The sequence below is a fragment of the Sinocyclocheilus grahami genome, unplaced genomic scaffold, assembly GCF_001515645.1.
Source record: "Sinocyclocheilus grahami isolate Dianchi unplaced genomic scaffold, SAMN03320097.WGS_v1.1 scaffold283.1, whole genome shotgun sequence".
NCBI lineage: Eukaryota > Metazoa > Chordata > Actinopteri > Cypriniformes > Cyprinidae > Sinocyclocheilus > Sinocyclocheilus grahami.
The window spans coordinates 1,681,496-1,690,973 of record NW_015505462.1 but is presented as its reverse complement, the minus strand read 5'-3'; the positions used below and the strand labels follow the sequence as shown (position 1 = coordinate 1,690,973).

The 9,478-nt window shown below is 38.6% G+C and overlaps 1 protein-coding gene and 1 long non-coding RNA gene across 2 annotated transcripts in view; one reads left to right on the top strand and one right to left on the bottom strand.

The window, feature by feature from the left end:
- Positions 1-9,478, bottom strand: part of LOC107600438 (heparan-sulfate 6-O-sulfotransferase 3-like) — a 72,869-nt gene that overhangs the window by 12,961 nt on the left and 50,430 nt on the right. The window lies entirely within an intron of this gene.
- Positions 5,136-9,478, top strand: part of LOC107600439 (uncharacterized) — a 13,996-nt gene continuing 9,653 nt past the window's right edge. Inside the window, exon 1 of the long non-coding RNA XR_001610810.1 lies at positions 5,136-5,146. This is a non-coding gene — a long non-coding RNA (uncharacterized lncRNA). The remainder of the gene's footprint in view (positions 5,147-9,478) is intronic.

Sequence of the window (9,478 nt, the reverse complement as noted above, 5' to 3'; positions counted from 1 at the left end):
ACTAAGAATAAACAATAGCCTACTTCTACAGCATTTATTAATCTTAGTTAATATTAATTTCAACATTTACTAATGCATTATTAAAATCAAAAGTTGTGTTTGTTAACATTAGTTTATGCACTGTGAACTAACACGAACTAACAATGAACGACTGTATTTGTATTAACTAATGTAAACAAAGATTAATAAATACTGTAATAAATGTTCATTGTTTGTTCATGTTAGTTAACTCATTAAATGACACCTTATTGTAAAATGTTACCAATATTTTTTATTTGTGAGCTTATGTTCAGCTGTTCTTTTTAATAGTCAACTTATTTCGGGTCATCATCATAAAGTCTCTGCAAACACTGCCACAGACACAAAGATATATCTTTCATTTCATCACGCTGAATGCTCACTAAAAACTGCTCCAGTCATCACATTTTCAGACCATTTCATGTTTTATTTTGACGTAACACAAAGTAGTGGTATCTAAGCAGGGCCATAATTTTCTTCATTCAGACCGAGAGCTCGCACAAAAACAAGAGGCGGGATTTATCACACAAACCAATCACATCCAACCTTAACCGATCATATCCAATTATAGCGCGACTGAGACATTGTCTCCTCTCACGTGACTTTCCCCCATTCATTTCAATGAGCCTCCAGAAAAGTCATGGCACGCTTTGGGGTCTCTGTAGAAAGTCAATGGACCGAAGGGAGGCAAGCCTCCGCTGTAACTTTACCTGCGGGTGTCGCTGTTGGACAGTATTACTTTATAAAAACGAGTGCCTTTTAGACTTTTAATATCATATTTAGTCATATTTGCGCTGTTTTATTTTTGTAATATCGATTATTTTCTCATCCAACTTTTTGAGGAGACACTGCCTCCCTTGCCTCCTCGGAGGAAACGCCCCTGACATACATGCTCCCTTTGAGAGGAAATGACAAGTCTGCTTTTGTGTGAAACACAGAAAAGCACTCAATACATGGTGTTGACATATTGTTGGTTCTACAGGCTCTCAGCACCTGCACATCACCAATCTGTTTTTAGAGACTTAAACCATATCAGTTTTCAAAGGAACTGGAAAAGAATACGTTTTTTTAAATATAGGCCAACAAATCCTACTTCTATCCACCATTAATGTAAAACCTGCCATTTTTGTCAATACTGTGTAATATTCTACTTTTAAATAACTATAAACTGTTTCAAGTTAAACAAATTTATCTGAAATGTAAGACTTCATGATGCATTGTTACTTTTAATAAAGAAACATAATCTAATGGAATCACAGCAGGGCTGTATATGAAAGGTAATAAGGTAATAACTAACTAAATATTTAATATTTGACAACCGTTTTATGAAAGAAATATAAAATGACAGTGATATCCATGTACTTAACTTTTCAGTCAGATTTCACCATTTTGAATTGAATAGTCATCATAATTTTCCTAATTCATTTAATTTATTTCGCTACTGAATGTGACGAGACAAGAAACATTAAAAGTGTCATTTTAGGCTTATTACACAATATGATCAAGAGTGATTGTGTGCATATAAAAATATTATTTGCAAATAGTTCAAATGCATTTTTACATTGCATTCTAGTTACTGTACTATTTGACTTTTTTCCTTTGTTTGCTTATAATAATAATAATACTTCAATTCTTGAATCCCACCACCTCCCAAATTAAAAATGTTTCTGTCTTTCCCAATGTTTGAGACATGTTTACTGCCTTAAATCACAGCTAATATTTGCACATTTTACTAGAAAAGATGACTGTCCATTTTAAATGTGTTTATCTAAAAAAAAATAGAGATGGCCTCAAAGCTAACAGACATTGACTAACAGCCACAGAACACCAATTTTTATTTCATTGGGTCTTTTAATGATGTCTCAAAGCCATAATTTGTTGTGCGGGAATGTGAATGTAATTACCTCACTAGTCATTTGGGCCCACTGAGGTCAAGGCAGGAAAATTAATGTGGCACATTTCACAGAGCAGCGGGCACTTCCTCTGATTCAGTTTAGCTTCACTCAGCATCACCACAAAGTCGAGTATTTGCATGTACTGTATTAGAAGCACTCCATCAGTGCGAGAATCAATATCTTTGCTTACAGCCTATTTTGTGTTATCAAACCACCAGTCCAGATTGGTACACACAGAGAGAGAATAGAAGGATAAAAGAGGTTTAATCTGAGCTCTGCGGCTCAGCCTCGTATCTCTGTTTCCTGACAAATCTGTGTAACAGCAGAGCGCTTGGAATGAGCGATTGGTAGGGGTGTGTTTGTGTGTTTGTGCGGCTTTACTTAGCTACAGTTTGGGATTCCTCAGTAGTTGGATACATCAGACAGAACCTCTATCTGGGGACATCTTTAAATGGAAAGGGGGGAAAAGTGTATGTGAAGGTGCATGCGATATGTAAAAATATGTACCATGTATAAAACTTAAAAAAAAGTTTTTCTATATTGGGGACAAATCTGTATGAATTTGTATGTACAAAAATGTACAGTTTTTAGGAGCATATGCAGATTGTACGAAAACATACAAATTAGATTATGGATGAGATTATGGATAAATTGTGATGAGAGTGTGTTAAAACATATTTAACATATTGTATACTGTTTCTTGCTTAACTTTTCAGTCAAATTTCACCATTTTGAATTGAATAGTCATCATCATTTTCCTAATGATTTTCATAATGCATTTCATCAATATTTATCGAATCTGTGCAGCAATTATGAGTTTTTGCCCAATTTCCATAAAAATTATCTATTTTAGTTCCTATATTTTGGGATGTCTTGCTTGAATGGTCTGCCCCACATTACGCCACTGAGTTTCAATAAGACTGAGGGGTCAAGAGTAACATGACCAGGGCTCGCAAAATTTCATAATCCCTGGTAGGCATTCTGCAGATTTTGGTAGCCCGTAATGAATTTTAACTAACCTGAATAAAAATTGTACAGTGATTGTAGGGGGAACGGATCACAAAACTCACAGTTCGAATCATATTACAGATTTTGAGTCAAAGATTGGATAATTTTTCAGATAAGCAAAAAAAGGGAACATTTCTTCGATACCACAGCAAAAAAATAATAATTTGCATAACTAATAAAGGACTAACATTGTTAAAGACAAGTGAACAGTCAGTCATAAGAAAATATTAGAACATTAATAGAAAATATTAGAAAATAAGAACAAAATAAACAATAATAAAGCATAGATAAATACAATATAAAAAGTTACAAATAAAATACGGTCTAACTGTAGTATTTAGATACAGAAATGTAATAATTATGTGTAAAATAACACTGCATAGTGTTCACTGTATAAATTAAATATAGATGAATCTTTGTCAAAGCTATGTTTTGTTGTTTGATTAACATTAAATTGGAAAGACTTAGAAACACATGCAAATGATCACCTATGATCCATTTCACCACTACAAGCGAATGAACAACGCCAATCAAGGAAGGAATTTTATATCACTATTCAGGATAACTCATCGGGTACATTTTGGTAGCCTGACTGGAAGACACAAGAGCCCTGGTACATCGGGCTAGCGAGTTTGCGAGCCCTGATGACCATTCTGAAATGGTCAGTTTCAGCCACTGTTTTTGTGATTAATTCTGTTGTTCTTGATCAATGTCATGATCACCAACGTTTTGCTGGAGTTTCAGATCACTGAAAACCCACCCATTATTTTAGGATTATAAGCATGCTAGTAGAGAGCAAGCAAGCAATAATGCTGTCAAATTTTCCTAATGCTCTCTAGCAATCCACCACCAGCTACACAATTTGCTGTTTGTTTGTATTTATTGTTTTTGAAACATGATAAACATGGCAATATCTTTTCATAGTGTTTCTCCATGGTAACATCTAATGAACTCAATTCAGTGTTCCCTTTCAAGGGAACTTCGAACTGCGTCCTCTATGGGTCGCTATGGGGAACCTCCTGCGCCTGCATTGCAGTCTCCTATGCTGGACCTATGATGTTTTCAGTTGGTTCTGTGTCTTACATAGTAACCACCTTACTGATGGTCCGGACTAGAGGCTTCTTCGGGCTTTGCTTCTTGAACAAGGCTCCTGCGCGGGAACCATGGTGGGTGAGTACGATCCATTTTGAATATATAAAATGCGCTGGTGGTTGTGTGAATCCATCTGCATTCCGAGCCTTCTTTGCAGTGTTTCCGGGACCTGTGTGTTTCTGTCCTTTTCTAGGGTAGGTCCTCGGTGAGCACCCCCTCTGCTGGACTCAGAATCGGGTTCTCGACTTTTGCAGTGATGACCTCACTTGTCGATGCTGGATCCAGACTGTTTGATAGCCCTTTCTAGCTTCATACTTCCTGGATTATGTGGTCAGATCACAGGCTTCTGTGGAGGCCTTCTTAGTCATCCTCTTGGCTGAGAGCTGGGTGTTATGCTCCCTCAGCTAGATAACTTACAGCTAGCCGTTCCAGCATTATTCCATAGATTGAGTTGGTGACTTCTCAAACATATTGTTCTTGGGATGCACCATTTCCATCTATGGGCTGCTCTTTCAGAGTGCTACGAGGGCCCATTAGAACAGTATCTTTAAAATCCATGTTATGGTAAGTGTGCACGCGAAGTCCCTGTGCACTTTCTAAAATCCACACTGTGGTAAGTTCGCACATTAAGCATTTTGCGTTCTTCCTAAAATCCTGTATGGTAGGGTCTATGCGCGGCGGCTTCGTGCCCTTTCTTGAGTCGGTTAGGCCCCGGTTTCACCTTGGGCATCACTCCACCTATGTATCCTCAGGATACCTACTTTAACAGGGTGTTGCTACTAGGGGTCTGTTGAGACAGTTCCTTCAGCAAGCTCATGCAGAGCAAGCGGTTGCCCCATGGGTGACAGGCCAAGACCTAGTACGATTCTAGGCACTTGGTCGTATCACCTTAAAGGAATCTATTCCTGATTCTAAGCCTTGAGCTCTACCCAGGAGTTCTGGCCCTAACATGTAAGTTTTTCTTTAGTTTTTTGGGGGGTATGTAGCTTAGGCCTTTGGCCGTAGGAGATAATGTCACTGACAGCCGTCTAACGTCCCAGGGGCAACTCGCTTAAAGATTTGGTAGAGTTGGTACTTTGTGCTCGCCTGTGGTTTGGCATGCACTGCCCTCAGCATGGTGGCGTGGGTATACTGTTCCCCATAGCAACCCCTAGAGGGCGCAGTTCGAAGTTCCCTTGAAAGGGAACGTCTCAGGTTACATATGTAACCATGGTTACCTGAGTAGGGAACGAGACACTGCGTCCTCTAGCTTCCTGCCATGCTTCGGACGCAAGCTTCAGACGAAGAAGCGGATGGCATGTTCTCCCAGCGCCTATTTATACTATAGTCGCACCGGTAGTGACGTCATAGGCTGTCGCCGGCCAACATGTTGTTGGTGTTTTTTTTTAATGTATGCTTCAGACACGGTTCACGTCGAGGCGTTCCCCATAGTGACCCCTAGAGGATGCAGTGTCTCGTTCCCTACTCAGGGAACCATGGTTACATACGTAACCTGAGACGTTCTTCTTATATTACCTGCAGATTTTTGGCTGTCACCATTGGGTTTTTTGGAACTTGCATAAGGATATGACATTTGTGCATGAGATAAACCACAGGGCTAAGCTAGTTCTCTCTAAGGGTTTCAGAAGGACCCAGTGTAAGAAAAATAGTCACCCACCTTCAGAGTAAAGCCACTAAAACAGAGTAAAGACACAAACAAACATCTTTAAGCCTTTGATCTTATAGTATTTATTTTCAGTGTTAAAAGACTGCTTAGATAATGTCTGATCTGAGGGAATACTCAGTGTGCAATAATTATGAGCTTTTAGCCCAATTTCCCCTAAAATAATTTATTTCTGTTCCTGTATTTTGAGATGCAGTCCATTGCTTGAAAGGCACTCACCTAAACCGCAATCTCAGAACTGAAGAGTCTGATTCATTCTGGTCAATGATTCACTCATTGGTCGTCCAAAATTGTCCTCTCTCTCAGTACTAAAATAATTCATTCTAGTAAATCAGTTTATTTGGACAGTTCATTTAAATGAACAGATTTTACAAACTACTTCTTTAACAAACAAACTACTTGATCCGAGTCCCAGTCATATGTTTTCAACATGGTCATGTAAATTAAGATATTTTTGTTATATGAGTTTACCTGTTTACATTTTATTCTGTCACTTTGATTTACTTAACAATCTTTGCCAGAGTCTTTACATTCTCAGTAAGTCAACTAATTAATAATTACTTTTATTAAGGATGTCCAGATATAAATCCACTTACTAATACATAGGAATGTTTACAGTTACATCATTTTACCTGAAATACATTTGGCTGTAGAGATTGATTCCTGAAACTAGTTTCATTTTAATACACTTCTGTTGCATATAGCCTTTAGGGCTAGTGGTGATACTATTGATTACTCTTTACATCTGATATGATGACCACATATTTACAAATCATAAGTGTCCCTTCACTGACACACACTTTCAGCAAACATCTCTAAGATGATAATAAGCAGCTCATATTCTCCAACAAACTATGTAATCCCAAAAAAATGGAATTGTAAGCCCTTCCCAGAAGGTAGCCTCAAGCAAAGGTTATCTAATCTAACTTTCTCTATTCATAATTTAGTTTTCATGACAGTAACTCCCCTCTATCTGACCCTTAGAATTATACAGGCAGTTACTTGCATTACTAAAATGTGGCACACAAACTGTTGTTTCAGACTGATGTGACCAGCAAAACTGGACACTAATTAGCAGAACATAACTTCAGGGCTATAAAAATGGATGTTTACAAGTGGCTGTCCAAACTAAACACAGACAACCTGAGAAAACTGATGTCCCTAACAGCACAAAATTCAAGACGAACGCAACAATTTCACGTCATCCTGATTGGCCAGTACTGTTTTTTGTAACTTTTATAGTTAGCTCTGTCATAACTACTATCTACATTTACTGTATATCTAATATTATATCTAAGCTTTTTGCTCATTTTACGGTAACTGAATTATTCTAGTGACAAAGGTCTACTTGTTGATTAATTGGTATTGGCAAAATCTGCTGAATATAACAGCTTAAACCAGCCTTAGTTAGCTGGTCTCCCAGCCAGGCAAAACTGATTTGGCTGGCCTGCTGGCTGGTTTTAGAGACATTTTGAACAATTTTCAGGTGATCAGGCTGATCATCTTAAACCATTTAGAAAACCACCTTAGGCTGGTTTAAGCTTTTTTTCAATTAGACTCAAAAATCACTGAAAATTCACTGTTTCATTATATTCATGTGAGGATACTTCTGACAACAGGACAAATGGATTTGGAAATTGTTAATAAAAAGTTTTGGTGTTTAAACTACAAACTAAACAAATGTTTTGGATACAATAAAATATCTAGGTTTTTGACAACAAAGCTCCTGTCCCTGCATGAGAAAATTGCAAAACACCTCAAACAAGTGAAATGTTCTCTCACAGATAAAGAGTCTAGACTGCTGCCATTGATAATGAGAGCACAGGCTATGTCAAAGGGGTCATATGATGCTATTTCAATTTTTCCTTTCTCTTTGGAGTGTTACAAGCTCTTGGTGCATAAAGAAGATATGTAAAGTTGCAAAGACTAACGTCTCAAATCCAAAGAGATATTCTTTATAAAATTTAAGAGTCAACCACGCTTACCTAAAACGGCTCATTCTAACATGCCCCCACATATCTACGTCACGATGTGGGAAGATTTGCATAACGCCGCCCAAATGTTCACGCAAAGAAAGAAGGCGTAACTTTTATTCTCGCTGTAGTATTATTGTTGCGTGCCGCCATGTTGTGAAGGTGCTGTGTGTTTCGTTGTGAAAGTGAAACTATTTTGTTTGGTCTTCCAAAAGAGGACGATATCCGCTTCGTCATGCCTGGAGCTGATCCGTGCTGGATCGCCCGGGGTCGTCAAAATGTGGTTGCCGCTAGCCCTCCGGACGCTCCTTCGTCAAGCCCGCCGCCTCTGCTCACTCTAGCTCTCCGGCCATTCCTCACTCTAGCCCCCGGCCTCTGCTCACTCTAGGCCACCGTGTGTGATGCTGTGTTTTGTTGTGAAAGCAAAACTACTTTGTTTGGCCTTCCAAAAGAGGATGATATCCACTTCATTATGCCTGGAGCTGATCCGTGCTGGTCGCTGAGGAAATACATCAACTTCGCAACTGGTTGCCGCTCACGCTAGCCTGCCGTGTGTGACGCTGTGTTTCGTTGTGAAAGCGAAACTACTTTGTTTGGCATTCCAAAAGAGGACACGACTAGAAATCAGTGGCTAAGTTGTATTTACAACACTGTTCCAGAACAGTTCAACCCAAATATTCAGATGTATCCAGTGCATTTTATGGAGGACTGTTTCCTGATCCTGGGAGAGTAGACTACAATGCCGGCTCTTCTGACTCACAGACTGTAAGTACATTTTTTATATTTAAAGAATTTGCCACTGATGATTCAAACACGAGTTTTGAGCAGTGTACAGTAGCGTTTGAAGTTTGTAATTTCGCCGATCACAAATACAGATATGGTTTTATGTATACGCGCCGCGATGCAATGCAACACGTAAAAAGACAGTATAAGTCATTATAATCCGTAAATATGTCCCCACTGGATCCAACAAATGCCTCGTTTATAATGGGTTTTATTGGTTTTGTCTCGTCGCTCCGGGACACGGCATCACAGTATGGTAAGGGGCGTAACATTTCCGTAACACGCTTGAGGTATTCGGCCAATCACAACACACTGGATAGCTGGCCAATCAGAGCACACCTCGCTTTTCAGACCGATGAGCTTTGTAAAAATTGACGCGTTTCAGAAAGGTGGGGCATAGAGGAGAAACAATAATATACAGTATGTGAAAAATAATGTTTTTTTTTTACCTTTTTTACAGCATAAACACATTATACCAAATACACAAAATAATGTTCTTTTTAGCAACATCATATGACCCCTTTAAACACTGCCATTATTGATGTTGTGCGGAGCTGTTGGGAATCAGGGATAAGCGATTTGTCCCTGCGAGCTTGTTGCCCTAACTGCACAGAATACAAAAAGCATGAGAGGGGCCAAGAATCTGATTGTGACAAATGAAGGCGGTTTCAAGGTGTTCGCTGACATTCCCTTTGGTGCACTCTGATGCGCCCCGGCTGGCCCTTGCTGTATACTCTTTGAATGAAGATGTGCATTTTTATGGCTGAATTCAAATAAGAAAACATCTTTTTAAATGACTGAGCACTTCCGTGGCCACCCTGCTGATGTGTTGTCCCAACTTACAGCCACTGTATAGTGATACATTACACCTAACATGTTGGATTAACATGGTTGAGATATGATTCTTTGTAACGATGCCAAAGTCAGCAATCAGAAGTCAGATATTTCAACATAAATTCAAGCATGTCTCATCCAATTCTCCAAGACCAAATTATCATTACTTATTGTATATTTATATACAATGTGTATATATATATATATATATA